The sequence below is a fragment of the Cervus elaphus genome, chromosome 19 (genome assembly GCF_910594005.1).
Source record: "Cervus elaphus chromosome 19, mCerEla1.1, whole genome shotgun sequence".
Taxonomy (NCBI): domain Eukaryota; kingdom Metazoa; phylum Chordata; class Mammalia; order Artiodactyla; family Cervidae; genus Cervus; species Cervus elaphus.
Genome location: NC_057833.1, coordinates 66,390,867 through 66,415,672, shown reverse-complemented (window position 1 = coordinate 66,415,672; position 24,806 = coordinate 66,390,867). Strand labels below are relative to the sequence as shown.

General features: G+C 39.9%; 1 protein-coding gene across 4 annotated transcripts in view; it reads right to left on the bottom strand.

The window, feature by feature from the left end:
• Positions 1–24,311, bottom strand: part of COL6A5 (collagen type VI alpha 5 chain) — a 152,456-nt gene extending 128,145 nt beyond the window's left edge. For 3 of the 4 annotated variants that reach the window (XM_043875110.1, XM_043875111.1, XM_043875112.1), the window contains exon 1: positions 24,097–24,311. The gene's annotated coding sequence lies outside the window, so the exon portion shown is untranslated. The remainder of the gene's footprint in view (positions 1–24,096) is intronic. The other variant, XM_043875113.1, reaches the window with a different exon arrangement.
• Positions 24,312–24,806: the final 495 nt, after the last annotated feature.

Here is a 24,806-nt window from a genome sequence, read left to right as displayed (position 1 = left end):
TAAAGAGGGAATAAGTGAAGTTAAAATTAAGACTTTTATTTTTCTTATTCTTTAATTGATCTAACAGATAAGAGCTTGCTCAAAATAGTAGCAACAACAATGTATTTGGTGATTATGCCTTTTATATATTTGAAGTGAATGACTCAATAATACACTGATTATTGACAGGAGGGAGAAGTTAGGGATGCTTGGTTATTAAAAGGTACTTGCAATTCCCATGAAGTAATATAGTGTTATTTGAATTAGCTGTAAATACCCAGGGCAAATTTTAAGGCAACCACTAAAAGGGTTTTTTTAAAAAGATAATTGATACACTAAGAAAGAAAAAATGGAATCATACAAAATTCTCAATTAATTAAAAAATCAAAAGACATAAAAAGAGTATAAGGCACAAATATAAAGAACAAGTAGGAAACTAACAAATGTAGGTATGTATGGAAACCCAACTATATCAATAATCACTATAAATGCCATTGGTCTAATTACTTCCATTAAAAGACAGCAATTATTAGAATGTATCCAAAAAAGACCCTATTATATGTAGTTGAAGCCCACTTTAAGTATGAAGACACAAATAGAGTAAAGAAAGTGGACGGAAAAAATATGCTAAAAGATAGAACAATGCTATTAATTTCAGAAAAACAAACTTTTGAGTAAGGAAAATTATCAGTGATAAAGACAGACATTACAAAATGATAAGGGATCAATTCTCCAAGAAGACATAGTAATCCTTAATGTATATGCATCTAAAAACAGGGCATCAAAATCAGTGAGACAAAAACCAATACAATTGTAAGGAGAAATAGATCAATGCATTATTATAGTAGAAAACTTCAACATCCCTCTCTCAGAATTGGGCAGATCCAGCAGAGAGAAAATCAGTAAGGAAACCATTGCACATTTTTGAACATAATTGACAACTATAAAATATGTTATTCAACAATTGTGAATATGTATTCTTCTCAATCTCACATAGAGCATTCACTAAGATAGACCACATTCTAGGCCATAAGACACACTTTAACAAATTTAAAGAAATACACATCATACAATGTCTGCTTTTAGACCACAGTGGAATTAAACTAGAAATCAACAATGATAATTAGAAAGTACCAAAATGCTTGGAGATTAAACACCACATGTTTAAATAACACAAGGGTTACAGACAAAATTTCAAAAACAAATTTTAAATACTTTGAACTAAATAAAAATGAAAAAACAGCTTATCCAAATTTGTGGAATGCAGCAAAACTAGTATTTTAAAGGGAAATCCAGAGTATTGAATGCATATTTCAGAAAAGAAGAGAGATCTAAAATCTATCAGCTAAGCATCATATAAGCATCTGCTTTAGGAAAATTTTTAAAAAGAAGAGAAAATTAAATCCAAAGAGAGGAAAGGGAAAATTTTTTTAATGCAACAGAATCAATGACATTGAAAACAGGAAATAGAGAAAAAAAATCAGCAAAACAGAAAGTTGATTCTTTGAAAAGATCAAGTAAATCTATAAACCTCTAGCCAGCATAACTAAGAGGAAAAGGGCACAAATTACTAACATCAGAAGTTACATCACTTGGGACATCACCTGGATGACATGGACATCATTGTTACTGTTGTTCAGTCACTAAATCATCTCCAACTCTTTGCAACCCCGTGGGCCATAGCACACCAGGCTCCTCTGTCCTACACTGTCTCTCAGAGTTTGCTCAAATTCACGTCCATAGAGCTGGCGATGCTGTCTAACCATCTCATCCTCTGCCCCCACCCCCTTCTTTTGCCATCAAACTTTCCTAGCATTACGGTCTTTTCCAGTGGGGGGGCTCTTTCCATAAGGTGGCCAAGGTATTGGAGCTTCAGTTTCAGCACCAGTCCTTCCAATGAATAGTCACGATTCATTTCCTTTCAGATTGACTGGTTTTATCTCCTTGCTGTCCAAGGGACTCTCAAGAGTCTTCTCCAGCATCACAATTTGAAAGAATCAACTTTTGGTGCTCAGCTTTCTTTATGGTCCAACTCTCCCATCTGTACATGACTACTGGAAAAAGCATAGCTTTCACAATACAGACTTTTGTTGGCAAAGTGATGGCTATGCTTTTTAGCACACTGTCTAGGTTTGTCATAGCTTTCCTTCCAAGGGACAAGTGTCTATCAATTTCATAGCTATAGTCACCATCTGCAGTGATTTTGGAGCCCAGGAAACTAAAATCTGTCACTGCTTCCACTTTCCTTCCTTTTATTTGCCATCAACTGATGTAACCAAATGCCATGATATTAGTTTTTTCAAAATTTGAATTTTAAGCCAGCTTTTTCACTTTCTTCTTTCACCCTCAAAGAGGCTCTTTAGTTCCTCTTCACTTTCAGCCATTTGAGTGGTATCATCTGCATATCTGAGGTTGCTGATATTTCTCCTGATAATATCGATTTCAGCTTGTGATTCATCTAGCCCAGCATTTCACATGAGGTATTCTGCATAGAAGTTAAATAAGCAGGGTGACAATATTCAGCCTTGTTGTACTCCTTTCCCAGTTTTGAACCAGTCCATTGTTCCATGTCTGGTTATAACTCTTGCTTCTTGACCTGCATACAGGTTTCTCAGGAGACAAGTCAAGTTGTCTGCTACTCCATCTCTTTAAGAATTTTCCACAGTCTTGTGAACCATGCAGCCAAAGGCTTTAGCATAGTCAATGAAGCAGAAGTAGATATTTTACTGGAATTCCCTTGCTTTCTCCAGGATACAGTGAATGTTGGTAATTTGATCTCTGGTTCCTCTGCCTTTTCTAAACCTTACAAACCCAGCTTGTACATCTGTAAGTTCTCAGTTCACATACTGCTAAAGCCTAGCTTGAAGGATTTTGCTGCTGCTGCTGCTGCTAAGTTGCTTCAGTCATGTCCGACTGTGTGTGACCCCACAGACGGCAGCCTACCAGGCTCCCCCATCCCTGGGATTCTCCAGGCAAGAATACTGGAGTGGGTTGCCATTTCCTTCTCCAATGCATGAAAGTGAAAAGTGAAAGTGAAGTCGTTCAGTCATGTCTGACTCTTAGTGACCCCATGGACTGCAGCCGACCAGGCTCCTCCATCCATGGGATTTTCCAGGCAAGAGTACTGGAGTGAGGTGCCATTGCCTTCTCCTAAAGGATTTTGAGCATAACCTTATTACCATGTGAAATGAGCACAATTATATGGTAGTTGGAACAGTCTTTGGCACTGCCCTTCCTTGGGATTGGAATGAAAACTGACCTTTTCCAGTCCTGTGGCAACTGCTGCTTTCCAAATTTGCTGATATATTGAGTGCAACACTTAACAGCCACATCTTTTAGGATCTGAAAGAGCTCAGCTGGAATTCCATCACCTCCACTAGCTTTGTTCATAGTAATGCTTCCTAGAGCCACTTGACTTCATATTCCAGGATGTCTGGATTAGGTAAGTGACCACAACATTGTGGATTACCCAGGTCATTAAGACTGTTTTTGTATAGTTCTTCGGTATTCTTGTCATTTCTTCTTAATCCCCTCTGTTTCTTACTGTTCTGTCCTTTATCATGCCCCATCTTTGCATGAAATGTTCCCTTGATCTCTCAAATTTCCTTCAGGAGATCTCTAGTTTTTCCCATTCTATTGTTTTCCTTTATTTCCTTGCATCGCTTATTTAAGAAGGCCTTTTTATCGCTCCCTGCTGTTCTCAGGAACTCTGCATTCAGTTGGATATATCTTTCCCTTTCTCCCTTGCCTTTTACTTCTCTGCTTTCCTTAGCTATTTGGAAAGTCTCTTAGACAGCCACTTTGCCTTCTTGCATTTCTTTTTCTTTGGGATGGTTTTAGTCACTGTCTCCTGTATAATGTTATGAATCTCTGTCCATAGTTCTTCAGGCAATCTGTCTACCAGATCTAATCCCTTAAATCTATTCATAACCTCCGCTGTATAATCATAAGGAACTTGATTTAGGTCATACCTGAGTGGCCTAGTGGTTTTCCCTACTTTCTTCAATTCAATTGCCCTAAGGAACTCAAGATCTGGACATGGACATTAAAAGGATATTAAATTCCATGACTGCAAGGACGATTATGAACAACTCTATGTTCACAAATTTATAACCTGGATGAAGTGGACAAATTTTGAAAGACACAATCTGTCAAAACTCACACAAGAAGAAATAGACAATCAGAATAGGTCACATCCATTAAATAAATTGAATCAACAATTAATGACCTTCCAAAATTGAATGCACCAGGCTCAGACAGGTTCACTGATAAATTCTACCAAACACTTATGCCAGTTCTTTATAATTTCTTCCAAAAGATAGAAGCAGAGAGAATACTGCCTAAATCATTCTATGAAGCCAGACTTACCCTTATACCAAAGCCAGATAAAACATTACAAAAAAAAACACTACAGACCAGTATCTTATATGAATGTAGATGCAAAAATTCTCAAAAAAAGTTAGCAAATCAAAGCCAACAATGTATGAAAAGAACTATACACCATGATGAAGCAGAATTTATCTCAGGAATGCAAACCTGGCTCAACATTCAAAAATCATTTATATAATTCATCACATCAAATACATAAAGAAAAATATGAAGTAGGAATAGAGGGACTTTTCTTAACATTTGCATACCAATTGGAAAGGAAGAAATATACCTGTCTTTATTTGCAGATAATATGGTTATCTATGTAGGAAATCCCAAAGAATCCACAAAAAATTCCTGGAACTATGGTAGCAGGATAAAAAGTTAATATACAAAGCCTATTACTTTCCCGTAATCCAACAATGAACAGTTGGAATTTTAAATTAAAAACACAATGCCATTTATGTTAGTATCTCCAAAACTTAAATATTTAGGTATAAATTTTTAAAATATATATAGGATCAATATGAGGAAAACTGTAACACTCTGAGGAATGAATTAAATAAATGGAGAAGTATTCCATGTTTATGGATAGGAAGACTTAGATTGTCAAGATACCTGTTATTCCCAACTTGATCTATAGATTCAATGCAACCCCAATCAAAATCCCAACAAGTTACTTTGTGGATACTGACAAACTGATTCTAAAATGTATACAGAGAAGCAAAAGACCCAGAATGGCTTACAGAACATTGAAGAAGAACAAAATCAGAAGCCTGACACTGACTTCAAGAATTTTTATAAAGTTACAGTAGGCAAGACAGTGTGGTATTGGTAAAAGAGTAGGTCAGAATAGAGAGCCCAGAAACAGACTCACACAGTCAATGATCTTTGACAAAGAAGCATGGACAATAAAATGGAGAAATGACCTATTTTTTCAACAAACCATGCTGGAAAAACTAGACATTCACATGCTCCAAAAAAAAGTAATCTAGACCCAGACCTTATACCCTCCACTAAAATTAAGTCAGTGTAGGCCATAAACCTAAAAGTAAAATGTAAAACTATCAAACTCCTAGAAGGTAGCATAGGAGAAAATCTGTTTGACCTCAGGTTTGATAATGACTTTTTTAGATACCATTTCAAAGGCAAGATCCATGAAAGATTTAATGCATAAGCCGGGCTTCATACAAAACTCTTGCTCCACACAAGACACTGTCAAGAGAATGGGAAGACAAGTCACAGACTGAGAAAAAAAAATGTGCAAAACATGTATCTGACACAGGACTGCTATCCAGAATATACAAAGAACTCTTAGAATTCAACAATAAGTAAAAGAACAACACAATTAAAATGTGGGCAAAGATCTCACCAAAGAAGACCCACTAGAATGCAAATAAGCATATGAAAGATAGTCCATATTGTGTATCATTAAGAATGGCAAATTAAAACAATCAGGTAATGTCACACATCTATTAGAATGGCAAGAATCCAAATTATTGACAACCAAAATGCTAGCATGGATATGAAGCAAAACAAACTCTCATTTATTGCTGATGGGAATGCAAAACAGTACAGCCCTTATGGAAGAGACTTCGTTAGTGTCTTACAAAACTAAACATATTCTTACCATATGATCCAGCCATCATACTCCTGAGTATTTAACCAAATGAGTTGAAAACTTATACTCACACAAAAATATGCACATGGATAAGTTCAAGGTAGCTTTATTCATAATTTCCAAAGCTTGGGAGCAACCAAGATGTCTTTCAATAGGTGAATGCATAAATACATTTTGGTACAATGGATAAACACATTTTGGTACAACAGACCATGGAATATTAGTGGTAAAAAGAAGTGCGTAACAAGCTATGTAAAGATTTAGAGGGATCTAAAATGAATATTAATAAGTGAACGAGCCAATTTGAAAAGGCTACATTCTGTATCTATACGACAGAGGATGAGATGGTTGGATGGCATCACCAACTCAATGGACAGAGTTTGAGTAAACTCTGGGAGTTGGTGATGGACAGAGAGGCCTGGCGTGCTGCAGACCATTGGGTCACAAACAGCCAGACATGACTGAGCAACTGAACTGAACTGAACATTCCATATGATTCCAATTCTATAATATTCTGGCAAAGGAAACTATGGAAATAGTGAGGAGACCAGAGGTTGCCAGTGTTTGTGGAGAGAGGGGAATGAAGCTATTCTCTATGATACTATAATGGTGGATATGTGTCATTATATACTTCCCAAAACCCACAGAATATGCAACACCAAGAGTAAAACCTAATGTAAATTATGGGCTTTGGGTGACAGTGATGTGTTAATGCAAGTTCATCAATTATAACCAATGAATCAGTGTGGTGGGGACGTCGGGGGGGGGGGGGACATGTGTATTCATGTGTGGGAGCAGGGAGCATATGGGAACCCCCTGTACATCCTGCTCAGTTTTGCTGTGAGCCTAAATAAGGGCCCTAGCTTGGGCATTAGGAATCTGTCAAGGATGATAAAAATGCTCTCTGTATTGATTGTGGTTAGATGGAAGTATGTATGTGCCAAAACAATTTTAAAAATACACTTAAAATGGATGCATTATATTGTATATGAATTATGCCTCAATACAGTTGATGTGCCCAGTTTGGATGATAGATTATGTGATCTTAAGCCTAGTGTACCAAGGGCAGGGAGGTGGGAGTGGTCTGACCTGGAATAGGCATAAAGGGGTGCATAGAGACTTTAAAAACATTAATAAACCCAAGTTGACCTGCTTCCTAGTATCCCAATGAGCTGGCAATTCTAATCAACATTGGTAACAATCTAATCCTTCTTAGCCACATGGACCATTTCCACTGCCCTTCCATGTTGTTAAACCACACGATACACATTCCCATGCCTAGAGACAAAACTCATACCAGTTTAGAAATAATCTTCCAGAAATCTTATGAATAAATGGGTCATGACCTATGACACTTGAATGCCAAGAGTCTGAATCTTAAAATTAGGATATTTTAGTCTAAGCTAAAATAGACCCATCATAGTACAAATTTGAGGAATCCAAAAATAAATCTAAAATTGTATGCTAAACGTGTGGCCTATTATTGTTTTCTTCACACTTTAGTAGCAGAATTATAAACAATTGGCATTGGAGCTCAGGAACCATACCCTTAACATTGTCAGCTGCTGAATTATTCATGAGGTCACTGTGTTACATTCATGCCACAGAAGGCAAATGTTTCTTGCAACTGGTGTCTATTTGGAAGAGCATACTATTTAGAGATATTTTTCCCTTAAAATTTCCTTTTTATCTTCATTCTCTTTATATTTTGTGTGAAGTCTGGCATAAAGATAATTTAATCTAAATATAGATTATTTGGTGATTTTCCTTCTCTTAAACTTTTTAACTGACATAGTTGACATTCCTTCTTTAATACAAAGAATTTGAAATACACAACTTCTTTCTTAAAAGTTCATGGTCAGGATGGTATTCAAAGTAAAATTCAGTTTATGAAGATGATTTTGTTTAACAGCATGAGTCCTAATACACTGAGCCAAGCATCAGGAAATTTTTCCTGGACTTTGTGTCCAATAAAGAAAACATGAAAAGTGAAGTCGCTCAGTTGTGTCCAACTCTTAGCGATCCCATGGACCGCAGCCTACCAGACTCCTTCATCCATGGGATTTTCCAGGCAAGAGTACTGGAGTGGGGTGCCATTGCCTTCTCCGGCTATAACTACTCCATTCTGTACTCGCAAAATCAGCTGCGGACAATATGCAAACATACCAGCATGATTGCAGAATTGCTTTAGGACTTTGGTGGGGCCTAACAACTTCTGGCTCATGGGCTCCCTCCCAATATAAAAGTAAACTAAAAATTATATTTAAATAACTTTAGATACATGAATTTTTTGGCAAAAATTAATAGACTTTTGTGGGCTCTAACATTGCATTGTTTTCCTGATGTGAGAAAAAAAATCAAATGTTTTCACCCTAAAAAATTGATTTTTTTCTGTCTTTTAAAGACATTAAGGGATTTCATTGACTTCTGTGGGCCCTGTTCTTCTATGCCTTCTGTACTGAATGGATAAGTCAGCTGAAAACAGCTGTGTTTCAATAAAACTTTGTTTGGCAGCAGGCTGCCATCTTTGTATTAAATAGTTAGACAAGTTTAATATTATGATTTAATCTCTATTATCCTGCCTGGTAGGAGTTTTTAAAATTTTAAAACAATTGTTGGCTTAATTATTCTTCCTAAGTGTATCTACCTCATTCATACTTTATTAATATTCATATTAGCTGTTCATCTATTTTCTTATTTGAAAGTCCATAATAACTGTCCCCGACCAGTATCATCATATAGTTGAAACCAGCATCTTTTCTGATTGGTCAACGATTATTGTTAACTACTGTTAATTCTGCTCTTGTATCTACCTTATTCTTCCTAACAGCTGTATAGTACTCCACTATACCAATGTATCCTAACTCATTTTGCCAACTGTCTATAGATGAATACTTAGATTGTTTCCAATTTTTTCACAATTCTGAATAATGTTGCAATAAATTCACAGCACATTGGGAAAAGTATTTTTACAGAAACACTTATTAGGAGTGGAAACTCTGGGTCAAAAGGAATGTATATCAAATTATAACCAATATTAAACAACTGCAACAAAAATGTGGTACTAAATTACATCTCCCTGGGAACATATGGGAGTCCTTATTTCTTCACCTTCTCATCACACACTGTTAAAGTTCTGGAGGGAAATTCATATTACCGCATGGCTCTCTGAATTCCTATAATTACTAGTGAGCTTGCAAATTATATTTCTCCTATGAACTATACACCTAAGATTCTTAAGAGCCATTTTCCCTCATCAGTGTTTGTCTTCTACTGACCTGGATACACTCTTAACATTCATGAATATACACAGTCCTGGGTGTTTTATATTTTTTGTTGTTATTATAAATTTCTTCTACTCACTTTACTAAATGATTATTTATATTGGCCACATTCCTGAACTCTCTTGTTGAGTCATCTAGACTTTTTTGGTATATTCTGAGTTTAAATGGAAATAATGATTATTTTGTCTCCTCCTTCCTAAATGTCTGTATATTACATTATCTTACCCTATTATATTGACCAGAACTTTGAAAACAATGTTAAATAATAATGATGTGGATAATGTTCCTAACTTAATGGTACTATTTCAAATACATTAAAGTGCGATATGCTGGCTGTTAATTGGTAACGTATATTTCTAACTATGTGTATTGCTGATCCTGTTTGTGATGTCAGTTGCCTTGCTGCTCACAGTGTCCGCCTTGCTCGCTGAACCAGGGTAGGCAAGGCGCAAGATAAGAGGCTGGAAGAAAATGTGAGGAGCTGAAGGAGCTGCAGATGCATTTATTCTCTCCCGGCTGGCATGGAAGCCCTAACACCGCCTCTCTCCTGGCTGACGCAGCAGCCACAGCAGCAAACATAGCACCACACAACATAACCGCACACAGCCCTTCAGGGCTTTCCCAGGTGAAGCTTACACAGGCCTACTGTACACAGTAGCCCGTGACCAAGCAAGCACCTCATGACGCTCATGTGCAGTGCTATAATGATCTCAGCTGTTGCACAGTCATTATTTACAACACGTGGGGTGAGAGAGCCTGAACATGCCAGCCTGGCTGATTTGCCCGCTCCCTGCACTCCACCCCTTCAAGGTCTCTCGCCTCACATTCTATGCCCTGTTCATCTTCTGCGATTTCCCCTTGAGGGGGGGAGTAACGCTGACCCTTGGGTTACTTCTTGCATCAGCTACAAGAAGCAGTTACATCCCCAACACATAGCAAAACCCAACTCCAGGTGTCACCTGGAACGCACGTTGCAGTCCTTGCCCTCACGGGGCTAGAAGAGCCACCCTCCACATGTGGAGTGCCTTATCTGCCAGGCCCAAGTTCCGTCCACTGTCTGTCTTTCCGAGATTGCAGGAAGGCCTCCGCAGAGGGAACCCCACCCCTGCGGGACTTTTATTAAGGACCCACAAAACACGCCGCAGGTGCCGGGTCCACCAAAGAGGGGACTTTTGTGGCGTTGACAGCCCACCCACATATTCAAAATGCTTTGCAATAGGTCCTACTGTTCAGTGTGGAGTATGTTCACACTGTTCTAAGTCTGCAAGAGAATCAGAGGTCAGAAGCACAGCACAGACACAGCCTTTACACTTTACACCGTACACTGTCCTAAACTTGCAAGAGAGGAGAGGACACAGCCTTTACAGTACACCTCCGCACCAATCAGCCCACATTTGCATCCGCATAACCTGGATGGGGCCTTTACCAGCTCAGCTTGGCTTCAGGGTCTTCACAATCCTGACACTTTTTGCCTGCTGCTGCCCCTCTATTGGGAGAAGGCAATGGCACCCCACTCCAGTACTCTTGCCTGGAAAATCCCATGGACAGAGGAGCCTGGTGGGCTGCAGTCCATGGGGTCGCTAAGAGTCAGGACACGACTGAACAACTTCACTTTCGCTTTTCACTTTCATGCATTGGAGAAGGAAATGGCAACCCACTCCAGTATTCTTGCCTGGAGAATCCCCAGGGTCGGGGGAGCCTGGTGGGCTGCTGTCTATGGGGTCACACAGAGTTGGACACGATTGAAGTGACTTAGCAGCAGCAGCAGTAGACCCTCTATTTCCCCCAAGCGAGCCACCATTGAGGTCCCTTCACAGATGGAGCACCCCACATAGGGTGCAAGGAGAACAGTCACAGATCCAAAAGAGGTAGATGGGGCATTATTGAAAATGGTGTATCGAATGCCACCAGCAAAATACTCATCATCTGGGCCTCAGGTAGTTGGGTTAAATACCGACTACTTCATGCCCAGTTCTCTCACGGCTTGGGTCAACTCGGCACAGGTATGCCATTTACTCCTAGTATCCGGGAGCTTTCCCACATTGGACCACGCAGCGGGGCTGGCAGCGTGAATCCATTCCCGCGGTCTCATAAGGTTCATCATCACCGACACTGCCTCGCTGTCAGAGATGCCGGCTTCTTCAGGGTCACAGGGCTCTTGCTCTAGCACCAATATCCATTGCTCTAGCTCTTCCAAGCGTCCCTTCACGTTGCTCATCGGCTTGGCATCACGGAGATCACTACCCATGTTAGCCTTCAGGGCAGTCAGGAAAATCCACCCCACAGTGCCGACAGAAGTATATGCCGCCTTGCTCAGCAGGTGGGAACTCATCACCTTCATAACACCTTTTCAATGCCATCTGGCGAACCGTCCACCGCCTCCCAGTCTTCCACCAGAGCCGACGCCCGAGAGGATCACAGTCACACAGGACCACAAACTATCTGGTGGCCCCTGGCTTCCCCCACCCAGTGGTGCCTCAGGCTCCCCTACCCGCTGGGTATCCTCCCGACTAGGCCAGTGCTACTGCTGATCCTGTTTCTGATGCCAAGCGTCTTGCTGCTCACACTGATCGGCCTGCCCTGCTCGCTGAGCCCAGGGTAGGCCAGACATGAGCGAGGAGACTGGAGAGCTGTGGGGACTGCAGATGCGTTCATTCTCTCCTGGCTGACACAGCCGCCATAGCGGCAGATAGAGCATAACACAACCCCTCAGGGCTTTTCCAGGTGAAGCTTATTTAGGCGTACTGCACACAGTTGCCCGTGACCAAGTGAGTACCTCATAACGTGCGTGTGCACTGCTATGAATGATCTCAGCTGTTCAGTTCAGTTCAGCTCAGTCGCTCAGTCGTGTCCGACTCTTTGAGACCCCATGAACTGCAGCATGCCAGGCCTCCCTGTCCATTACCAACTCCCAGAGTTTACTGAAACTCATGTCCATAGAGTCGGTGATGCCATCCAACACTGTTACATCGTCATTAGTTACAAAACGAGGGACGAGAGAGTCTGAACACACCATCTTGGCTAATTTTCTCTCTCCCCACACCATGTTTTAAAAAAAAATCCTCAGGGTACATGCCTAGGAGTGGGATTGCTGGGTCATATGGTGGTTTTATTCCTAGTTTCTTAAGGAATCTCCATACCATCTTCCATAGTGGCTGTATCAATTTACATTCCCACCAAAAGTGCAAAGAGTGTTCCCTTTTCTCCATACCCTTTCCAGCATTTATCGTTTGTAGACTTTTTGATGAGGAAACCAAAATTGGAAGGGACACATGTATCCCATTGTTCACTGCAGCACTATTTACAATAGCTAGAACGTGGAAGCAACCTAGATGTCCCTTGACAGATGAACGGATAAAGAAGTTGTGGTATATATACACAATGGAATATTACTCAGCCATAAAAAGGAACACATTTGAGTCAGTTCTAATGAGGTGGATGAACCTAGATGAGTCAGAAAAAGAGAGGTAAGTACCATATTCTAATACATATATACGGAATCTAGAAAAATGGTACCAAAGAATTTATTTACAGGGCAACAGTGGAGAAACAGACATGGAGAATAGACTTATGGACATGGAGAGAGGGACGGAGAGGGTGAGATGTATGGAAAGAGTAACATGGAAACTCACATTACCATATGTAAAATAGATAGCCGAAGGGAATTTGCCGCATGGCTCAGGAAACTCAAACAGGGGCTCTGTATTAGCCAGAGGGGTCAGATGGGGAGGGAGATGGGAGGGAGGTTCAAAAGGGAGGGGATATATGTATACCTATGGCTGATTCATGTTGAGGTTTGACAGAAAACAGAAAAATTCTGTAAAGCAATTATCCTTCAATAAAAAATAAATTTTTAAAAAATTTTGTTTTATTTTAACCTAAATTTAAGAAAATCATGAATAGCTGTGAAATATTACCAGTTACTTTTTCAACATCTACTGTAATTACAAGGTATATTTTTTCTTTTACAAATTAATAATATGTTTAGCTTTAACAAGGAGTGTGTGTGTGTGCTGAGTCACTTCAGTTGTGTCCAACTCTGCAACTCCACAGACTGTAGCCCACCAGGCTGCTCTGTCCCTGGGATTCTCCAGGCAAGAATACGGGAGTGGGTTGCTGTGTCCTCCTCCAGGGGATCTTCCTGACTCAGGGATCAAATCCATGTCTCTTTACATCTACCTGCATTGGCAGGTGGATTCTTGACCACTAGAGCTACCTGGGAAGCCCTTAACAAGACATTAGTGGGTAATTTATTATAGTTCTTAATATTTAACTATTATGGAACAAATCCCACTTAGTCATCATATATCCTCTTCTATGTACTGTCAGATTTTACTTGCTAATATCTGATTCAGAAATTTTGAACCATTGTTTTGAAGTGAGGAACACTTCACTTTGTGACCTCTCTGGGTTTGTATCAATGCTGCTGCACTTATAAGAATGACTTGGAAGCTTTTCTTCTTTCTCTTCGTTTCTAAACATTTTAAACATTAGAGGAATTATCTGTCAACACAAGTTTTGATGGGATTTACCCAGGGTCAAGAGGCTAGCTTTCAGCTGTCTTAATTCCTCCCAGTGTTAGATGCCACATCAGCTTTCTACTGCTTCTTTAGTTGGATGTTGTAATTATCATTCTTGCTTTCTTCTGCAAGTTTCCATTGCATCTTGGTTTCAAATTGTTTATGATAAAATCAGACACATATTTCTCTTTTTTCTCTCCCCTCTAGGGTTATCTCTAACTTCTCTTTCCTAATATTATGTATTTGTTTTTTTTCTTTCTTTCTGGATTATGGCAATTAGTAGGTCATCCTTTTCACTGTGAGATTTTTCACCAAAGAATTTTTTGCATGTATTAATCAATCCTATTGTTTTTCTTTGCCTTAATTCTCAATTTTCTGTTTCTATCATTACTTGGGTTCCTTTGTGCTTTCCTATAATTTCTTGAATTGAATGATTAAACCATTATTTCTATTCTCTCTTTTTTTTTTAAGGAGTAAAAACTTTTTGAGGCAATGCATTTTCCTGATTATAACTATATCTCTACAACACTGACTTTGATAAGTGAGCATTTTCATCTTTATAATAGGGCAGTTATTCTTCAATTATCGTTTTAAATTTTTAAGTAGTTAGAGATTTGAATTTTTGGCTTTTTTATTGAAGCTGTTTTATTTTTCAGCGTGAGTGTAATTCCTACTTTTATTATTTACTTTTGGCTTTAATGCATTGCATTCAGAGATTGTGGTCTGTGCTATTTCTTTTTTTAATCTACTGAGGTTTCCCTTGTGACCAATATAAGCTCTCTTTTTAAAATGACTAATAAATCTTCTTCCTGATAATATAGAATTTATTATTAGTCTGTTAGGTTATCCTTATTTATTTTTGCCTATCTAATTTCTCAAGGACTAAAATAAGGGCAATGCATTTCCCCTACACTATATTTTCATGAATTTTTTTTTATTTCCTACATTTTAGCTTTACATATTTCTGTAACAGCTAGTTATTTCCTAAGGTTTATGTTGTCCTCATGGACTATATTCATCATTTGTTAATCTTTATTATGTGACCTTTGGAAACAGCTTGTGCCACCATTAGATCAGAAGCTCCATCAGAAAAGCATATCTGTTTTGGGTCACTGTTGTATCCCCAGACTTTACTATTGTTTATCAATAGCACTCAAAAAATACCAGTTTTTAAAAAGAAGTTTAAAAAGGGGGGGACAGATGGAGAAGGAAGCGAAGAAAGTAAAAAAAAAAAAAAAAATGCATGAGGCCTTACTACTATTTTAATTGCTCTTAACATTATTTAATACAACATTATAATCTCTGTTTTCCCCTGAGTCAGGTCAGTTCAGTCGCTCAGTCTGACTCTTTGCAATCCCATGATCTGCAGCACGCCAGTCTTCCCTGTCCATACCAAATCCCAGACCTTGTTCAAACTCATGTCCATCAAGTCAGTGATGCCATCCAACCATCTCATCTTATGTTGTCCCCTTCTCTTCCTGCCTTCCATCTTTCCCAGCATCAGGGTCTTTTCTAATGAGTCAGTTCTTCCCATCAGGTGGCCAAAGTCTTGGAGTTTCAGCTTCAGCATCAGTCCTTCCAATGAATATTCAGAATTGATTTCCTTTAGGATTGACTGGTTGGATCTCCTTGCAGTCCAAGGGACTCTCAAGAGTCTTCCTTAGCACCACAGTTCAAAGGCATTAATTCTTCGGCTATTGGCCTCTTTTATCGTCCAGCTCTCACATCTGTACATAACTACTAAAAAAACCCATAGCTTTGACTATACAGACCTTTGTAGGCAAAATAATGTCTCTGCTTTTTAATACACTGTCTAAGTCTGTCATTCTTTTCTTCCAAATAAATAGGTGAAATGAATTAAATAATATGTTTCACTTAAACTGACATATCTAAAATATTATAATCTCAATGTATTATAAATATAAAAATTATTAATGAGACATTTCACATTATTTTTTCACACTAAGCCCTCAAAATCTGGCATATATTTTACTCCCACAGCACAAGTCAACTCAGACTCATCACATTTCAAGTGCTCAATAACCACCTATGGTGAGTGGCTACCTAATTGGACAGCACAATTATAGATCATGGAACACGGAGAAAAGGACAGTGTTCTTTAGGCCCTCCGTCCAAGGCCTTCTACCTCACCGCCCCAGGTTAAGGAGAGCGATATCTCAGCACATCCAGAGTCCTTATAGCACAAACCAGTTAGGAAGTGTTGGGCCGGGTGACTTTTAAGAAGCAGTTCATTAGGACAGTGTTTCTGCAGCCTTAATATGCCCATGAGTTACCTGGGCATCTTTTAAAAATTTATTTTACTGAAGTAGATTTGATTGACAATGTTGTGTTAATTTCTGCTATACAGGAAGGTCATTCAGAGAGCCAAAATATTCACTCTTTTTCATATTCTTTTCCATTATGGTTAATCACAGGATATTGAATATAGTTCCCTGTGCTATATAATAGGACCTTGTTGTTTATCTGTTCTATATAATAGTTTGCATCTGCTAATCCCAAACTATCTTTCTGACTATTCACAAGAGAAGACTCTACACATGGACATCACAAGATGGTCAATACTGAAATCAGATTGATTATATTCTTTGCAGCCAAAGATGGAGAAGCTCTGTAGAGTCAGCAAAAACAGGCCCGGGAGCTGACTGTGGCTCATATGATGAACCCCTTATTGCCAAATTCAGACTTAAATTTAATAAAAGTAGGGAAAACCACTACTTTTTAAGACCACTACTTTTAAAAGACCGTTCAGGTATGACCTAAATCAAATCCCTTACGACTATACAGTGGAAGTGAGAAATAGATTCAAGGGATTAGATCTGATAGAGAGAGTGCCTGAAGAACTATGGACAGAGGTTTGTGACATTGTACAGGAGACAGGGATCAATACCATCCTCAAGAAAAAGAAATGCAAAAAAGCAAAATGGCTGTCTGAAGAGGCCTTACAAATAGCTGTGAAAAGAAGAGACGCAAAAAGCAAAGGAGAAAAGGGAAGAGATAACCATTTGAATGCAGAGTTCCAAAGAATAGCAAGGAGAGATTAGAAAGACTTCCTCGGCGATCAATGCAAAGAAATAGAGGAAAACAACAGAATGGGAAAGACTAGAGATGTCTTCAAGAAAATTAGAGATACCTCTTATTTAACTTATATACAGAGTACATCATGAGAAATGCTGGGCTGGATGAAGCACAAGCTAGAATCAAGATTGCCGGGAGAAATATCAATAACCTCAGATATGCAGATGACAACACTCTTATGGCAGAAAGTGAAGAGGAACTAAAGAGCCTCTTGATGAAAGATATGAAAGAGGAGAGTGAAAAAGTTGGCTTAAAGCTCAACATTCAGAAAACTAAGATCATGGCATCTGGTCCCATCACTTCATGGCAAATAGATGGGGAAACAGTGGAAACAGTGAGAGACTATTTTTTTGGGCTCCCAAATCACTGCAGATGGTGATTGCAGCCATGAAATTAAAAGATGCTTGCTCCTTGGAAGAAAAGCTTTGACCAATCTAGACAGCATATTAAAAAGCAGAGACATTACTTTGCCAACAAAGGTCTTTCTAATCAAAGCTATGGTTTTTTTCCAGTAGTCATGTATGGATGTGAGAGTTGGACTATAAAGAAAGCTGAGCACCAAAGAACTGATGCTTTTGAACCGTGGTGTTGGAGAAGATTCTTAAGAGTCCCTTGAACTGCAAGGAGATCCAACCAGTCAGTTCTAAAGGAAATCAGTCCTGGGTGTTCATTGGAAGGACTAGTGCTGAAGCTGAAACTCCAATCCTTCGGCCACCTGATACAAAGAACTGACTCACTGGAAAAGACCCTGATGCTGGGAAAGATTGAGGGCAGGAGGAGAAGAAGGGGGTGAGGATGAGATGGTTGGATGGCATCACCGACTCAATGCATAAGAGTTTGAGTAAACTCCGGGAGTTGGTGATGGACAAGGAAGCCTGGTGTGTTGCAGTCCATGGGGTCTCAAAGAGTCGGGCAGGACTGAGCGACTGAACTGAACTGAATTCCAAACCCCCACTCCATCCCTCTCCCTTCCCATCTCCCCCTTGGCAACCACAAGAATGTTCTCTATGTCTGTGAGTCTGTCCATTTCTTGAATAGGCTCATTTGTGTCATATTTTAGATTCCACATATAAGGGATGTCATGCGGAATTTTTCTTTCTCTTTCTGACTTACTTCAGTTAGTATGGCACTTTCTAGGTCTATCCATGTTGCTGCAAATGGCTTTATTTCATTATTTTTTATGGCTGAATAGTACTACATTGTATATATGTACCACATCTTCTTTATCCAGTCATCTGCTGATGGACATTTAGGTGCTTTGTATGTTTCGGCTCTTGTGAATAGTGCTGCAATGAACGTAGTCTTGCATGTATCTTTTTGATTTAAAGTTTTGTCCAGATATTGGGTGTCTTTTTAAAATGCAGGCTCTGATTCAATAGCTCTGGAGTGCATTCTGTATTTTTAACAAGACCCTAAAGGATGCTGGTCCTCTGAAAACACTTCGTGTAGCAAAGGATTAAGTCATATATTCTGAAGTCTGTCATAATTGTGAGTGTCTTTCTGATATGTTTTCAACTTGCCATCTAGAGCAGTCTAAACCAGTACTATTTAACAGAAATAGAACACTAGGCATATATAGAATGTGGCTATATATTCTTGGGTTTCATTCATTTCATTTTTCCTTTTAGTTCTTTGTTACTGAGTCATTGTCTTCCAAAATCTGATGTTACTGAGATAATTCATTTGGTTAGCCTAATTTACTTTTAATTTTTCTGCCAACATAATATATCTATTAAATCTCAATAACACCATGTTTATCTTTGTTTTTGTTTTTCTGGAACAAAATAAGACTGAGAATTTTGATCTGCCAATTCAGATGTTCTTTTACTTTGGCAAAGTTTTCATCTAATTCCATATTTCTTCAATTAAAAGATTTTTTTCACATTTGGTGTTTCTCAAATAGCTTGTAAGTAACATGTTCAAGCAATAATTTATCACTTACTTTTATTCTCTTGAAAGCTATTTTTAAATCAATGGTGCATCTTGAAATTAATGATAGTTTGAGACCAAAGAAATGCAATGTTTTATATTTATTTTCACTTCCCTTTGGTCTTTCTCTCCTTTTTTCCTGGAAAGTCACATGGTTTTGTGCTTTTTGTCTGTTATTTGTCTTCTATCACTGTTACTCTCCTTAACCAGTTTTCTTCCTCTGTCCATACGCTCTGCAATCTGTGAAATTTTTCCCCAAACTGCCCTTCGAGTCAAAGCTCAATTTTCCACAAAGCTGACTTATATCTAGTTGCTTCTAATATGGGTTTCGGTTTTGTAACAGTTTTATTTTCCTTTTGTACTTTTCTTGGCTTTCCTTTTCAATATGTCTTACATTTTTTGACCACTTTTATTGTAAACCTGTTCTCTCTAAAGCCTTAGAGTTCAGAGTAATTTTCTTCTTTTTTTGGAATAATTGTTAATCTCTGTGTGGCATATACCAAATGCTTCTTTCTTTACTGGAAGCAGTTTTGCATAACCACATTGGTGCTTTGGGTATTTTGTACAGGTTTTGAATATGTTTTGGGGGTAAGGGGATGAGGGGCAAGGGGAGTAAAGTTAGCATCCAACAGAAGTTGGTTGTACACATTTCACATTTATGGTTCTCAGCTATTTTGTAGTTTATTGATATTGGGAACAGACATTTTCCTCTCATTATACTTTTAGCTGCTCATTACTACTTTATACAGAAGCTACTGATTTTTTTTTCTGGATTTATTTTGTCAGCAATGTCAATTAACTCAATCAGTTTTTTATTATTTCTCTTAGCTATGGTCTCTGTGAGTCACTACTACCACTTGCCCATAACACAAAAGAAGATGGTGATCTTAACTATCTCCCCCAAGCACGTGCATGCTCAGTCGTGTCCAGCTGTTTGTGACCCCATGGGCTGTAGCCCACCAGGCTCCTCTGTCCATGGGGTTTTCCAGGCCAGAATACTGGAGTGGGTTGCCATTTCCTTCTGCAGGGGATCCTCCCAACCCAGGGATCGACCCTGCCTCTCCTGCACTGGTAGGTGGATTCTTTACCACTCTACCTGGGAAGCCCCACCCAAGTTCACACAGCTACTAAATGATGAAAGTTTGATTTGCAGATGGGCTGCCGTCTCTGGGGTCGCACAGAGTTGGACACGACTGAAGTGACTTAGCAGCAGCAGGAGCAGCAGTAGCAGCAGTGAGAGTGAAACTTGCTTAGGTGTGTCCGACTCTTTGTGAGCCTATGGACTATGCAGTCCATGGAGTTCTCCAGGCCAGAATACTGGAGTGGGTAGCTGTTCCCTTCTCCAGGGGATCTTCCCAACTCAGGATCCAACCTAGGTCTCCTGCGTTGAAAGCAGATTCTTTACCAACTGAGCTATCAGGGAAGCCCTGATAGGTAGGGTAGACTCTCAAATCATTACACTGTTTGAAACTTTTGACTATGTTACCTCCCTCTTTCCTTTTTTCTTACCTAATTGCAGAGTCATCTTCATTCTCTCATTTCTTCTACAACCTGCTCCCTCTCTAATAGAGATGAACTGAGTAAAGTAAAGCTAAGGTCCAGGGTAGGTCTCTACTAACTGGGCATGTGCTCTTGCTGTCTTAAGCCTCAACTTCCTCATTAATGAAATAGTAATAAACACATCTACTTAAAAAAAAAAAACCACTTTCTGGATTACTGCAAGATTTAGATATAATCATTTAATAAACTTCTTCAAGACCTAGACAGAGATATCATTATTATTACAATGTCATGGAAACAATGACAGATTTTATTTTCTTGGGCTCCAAAATCACTGTGGATGGTGATTGCCACCATGAAATTAAAAGACATTCACTCCTTGAAAGAAAAAAGCTGTGACAAACCTAGACAGTATATTAAAAAGCAGAGATATCACTTTACTGACAATGCTTCATCAAAGCTATGCTTTTTCCAGTATTATGTATGGATGTGAGAACTGGACCATAAAGAAGGCTGAGCACCAAAGTATTGATGCTTTAGAGCTGTGGTGTTGGAGAAGACTCTTGAGAGTCCCTTGGACTGCAAGGAGATTAAACTGGTCAATCCTAAAGGCTGTCAACCCTGAATATTCATTGGAAGGACTGATGCTGAAGCTGAAGCTCCAATAGTTTGGCCACCTGATGCAAAGAGATGATTCACTGGAAAAGACACTGATGCTGGGAAAGATTGAGTGTTAAGAGGAGAACAAGAAGGGGGCAACAGAGGATAAGATGGTTGGATGGCATCATCGACTCAAAGGGGACGTGAGTTTGAGCAAACTCAGGGAGACTGTGAAAGACAGGGAAGCCTGATTTGCTGCAGTGCATGGGGTCATGGAGAGTTGGACATGACTTGGTGACTGAACGATAGCGATCGTGCCCAGAGCATTTCTATTTCAGGGCCTATCTGCTTGACTTGAACATCCTCAAGCCACCTAGTTGCCTAGAAATTTGTTATTACACTTCCTCTCTCACCTTCTATTCTCCAGTGCACTCACAAGTACCCATCACATCCACTTTCCCTTGTTCTTCAAGAACTATTCTTGTCCAGCATCTGCACTACATAGATTTCTAGTTGCCTACCCATTATCCATTATTGCATCTTTATCAACTGACTCTCTATATCAATGAGTGGGGCAACATGCTCAGCTGCAAAAACACATTTTCAAACCTCCTTTGTCACAAAGATTTGCCAACGAAATATACACAGAAAGTGGATGACCCAGCAGAAAATAGGTCTTCGTGTAGTATAATTATGCCTGCACTACTGATGGAGAAATTAAGGTAACACATCTTGCCCCAAAACTTGAGGTCTCTCTGACTGTAAAGATGATGCTCTTTCCACTGCCTTACACTGCCTTTATAAGGCTCCCCTCTCACTATTCAGGTCTCCTTATGTCCCTTATTGTTGAAGGTAATTAGTTAACCATGCTAAGGGAGAAGGCTCAAGGTGTCATGTGGGCCCTGCAAATAATGTGAAATTTTACAGTGGCTTTTCAGAGACCTGGTCTTGAATTACAGAATACCCCCTTGAAAAGTCAGAATTCAAACAAGTCAGAAAAATCCAGGGCAGCACCATTAGGCACTAGGGATTGGCAGGACTAACAAAAATGCTAGCAACTGTCACAGGTACTACAAGCTAGCTCTTCCTCCTGAGGTAGGTAGGCATGCATCTTGTTTGTATCCGAGGTCCCAGTTCTGCCCAGCCCTTACCTTTTCCTCCTTTGTACCTGCCCAGAGAGGACCTGGAGCTATATCTGACAAGATCGACAGGTGTATCCTAAAAGCAAACTGCGGTGCCATGAAAAGTACACATTCCAAGTGAATTTCTGTCCTTCACTGCTCCAGCTAAAGAGTTCTAGGTAAATATTCCAGGATTTGAAAGTCCTCCCTTTAGTAAGGTGATTTGAACTTGAAGGTGGAAAATCACAACATGAAATAACATGAAAACAAGATATATGTCATAAATCTTATACTTGGTTACAGAAGGATGCTGATTATATGTTCTTTGAGTACTTATGAACAAGTATGACAGGCATGATTCTGAGGAATACAGAAAAGCTTATAGGGCAAACTTTATTTTCAGACACTCATGACATTCCTAGCAATGGCTTAAAATTTTACCAACATTTCCAAAGTTGTTTTCAAAGAGAATTTAGTTCGCCTTTGATAGCTGTGAGCAAGCCTTTCGGGTGTTTTAAATTAAAACATGCATACATAATTAATTATATGGTCATCCTATTAAGCATTTTCTCTGCTTTAACATATCAACAGAGTCCAAGTTGTAACCATACAGCAGGTAGGGAGCTCCGCGGTGGTGATACTTTGAAATCATGCTGGCAAGCGCCACCTCAAAACCATACATCCTGCATCCAGAAAACTGAGAAATATATACATTTTTCCAGAGTCTCAGAATGAGTCAATAATGGATTTAGACATAATATTTAAATTAAGCCACCAAAGGAGAAGCAGAAAAACAAACAAACAAACAAAACCCACAACTGAAAGCAAACCATTCATAGAAACAACATCACTGAATATTTCATGAGTAAGGTTCTCAGCAGTGATGAAGAGACAGCCCCGTCTACAGAAATTGTTCAGAACCTTGGAGAATGAGGAACCACATGATTTGGGTATACCTGGCATCCATATTTGTTTCTAAGAGGCATCCCTATAGCAACTGATTCCTTTTCAGAATTCCTACGAGGTAGCTAGCTCTGGCATTGGGCTTTTCAGAGAAGGAGACAAATTTTCTCTCTCATTTTATGATTCATAAGAAATTTCAGGATTCCTATTTATTCCACTTGTAAAATATATTACATAAACTAATACAAAGATAAAAAAATATGTGCTGCCAATGTGATCTCTTTTTCTTAAAAATTTTGTCCAGAACTCACTCACAAACTAAAAATCTCTCTTCCAAAATATCTACTCTGGCATTCTGAGTTAACAACAATAATAAAAATTAACTTCAGAAGGAGCACTTAAATGATAAAAACCAAAACAAAAAAGATATGAAACACTACACCAAATTACAAAGATCCTGGTTAAAGAAAAAATATACTAGCAGTTTGAAGATCTTAAGAGCCAGATAACTCCCTCCTTCATTTTGAAAGAAACTTAATTGGAACCTGACACACAGTAGAAATTCAGAGATGTTTGTTAAAGTGGTGAGTGCTGTTTTCAGGAAATTTCAGAGATGGTAGTTCACAGTTTGGAACAGAGTGGCAATTTCTACAAACTATGAGTGTTTCAAAGTTCTTATGATGCAGTACCTGAATCTACCCCAGTAACTAATGCCTTATGGCTCACTGTGCACCCACTGTTGTTTATGTCAGGGTTTTGCATGGGGTAAGGGGCCCAAGTGTTAGACCCAAGTGATCTCTAAGCCAGTGGCTATCAAACTTCTGCAGGGTCAGAATCTCCAGGAGGGCTTGTTAACACACACACTCCTGAGTCCCAGAGATTTAGGCTCAGCAGGTGTGGGGCGGGGCCCTTGAATTTGCGTTTCTAACCAGGTGCCAGGGGATGGAGCTGCTACTTGTCCTTGGACACGTCGAATAGCACTGCTGTTGGATCCTTTTCAATTCAGAGTCTAACCTTTCAGAACCTGGTCTCAGTTTGCAATATTCCTTAGAGTCTGGCATTTGACAGCATCCTACAGGAGCAAAAATTATCAGGATGTACTCACGTCTGCCTACCTGCCCTCGGAGTCCTCCTCCGCCCATTTTATGCCCCAAGCCCCTGCAACCGGCACTCACCAAGCTTTCCCAGGGCCCGGTGCCCCTCGGAACCGCGGGCACAGCCCCTGCTTCCCAAGGGCGGCACTAGCGCCCGGGCGCGGGAACGGCGCGCGGTGGGCAAGTGCGGAGCTGGGTCCCCGCTCTACCGCGGGTGGTACGGAGCGCCCCGCGCCCTGCTGGCCCTTTTAAAACGCGCGGGACTGGTGAACTTGGCTGGGCTCGTCCCGCAGGGGGGGGCGGGGGGTGCTGGACTGTTAATTCTTCGTGGGTTTCATGTGAGTGTCCGGAGACTCTCCAGCTGTTGGCTCTCTGCGCAGCTGCCAGCAGCTGTTTCGGAGGAAGCCGGGGATGCCAAAAAAAAAAAAAAAACTTGAGAAAGCGGTTTCTCAGAAACCCAGGGCAACTTTTATCTGCTGAACTGAGGTCACTGCTGCTACTTGAGCTGAGGACTCGCCATTTGGCTCCAATGGTTTACGGTTTACTCTGTGGTCTCCTCCAAGCCAGCCTGCAGAGAACCAGAGAACATTCCCAAAGAGTCAGAGAGCAGGCAATGGCTGGGGGAGTTGAGGTCCGAGAGGGAGCAGAGAGCAAAGCTGGGCTAAAGGCAGCAGAAGCTCCCCAGCAGCTCCCAACAAGGGCAAGGCCGGGAGGGGGCTGGGAGGGGGGTGGGCAACAGGAGTGAAAACTCGATTTCTCGCAGGGATCCCAATGATGCACTTGAAAAGCAT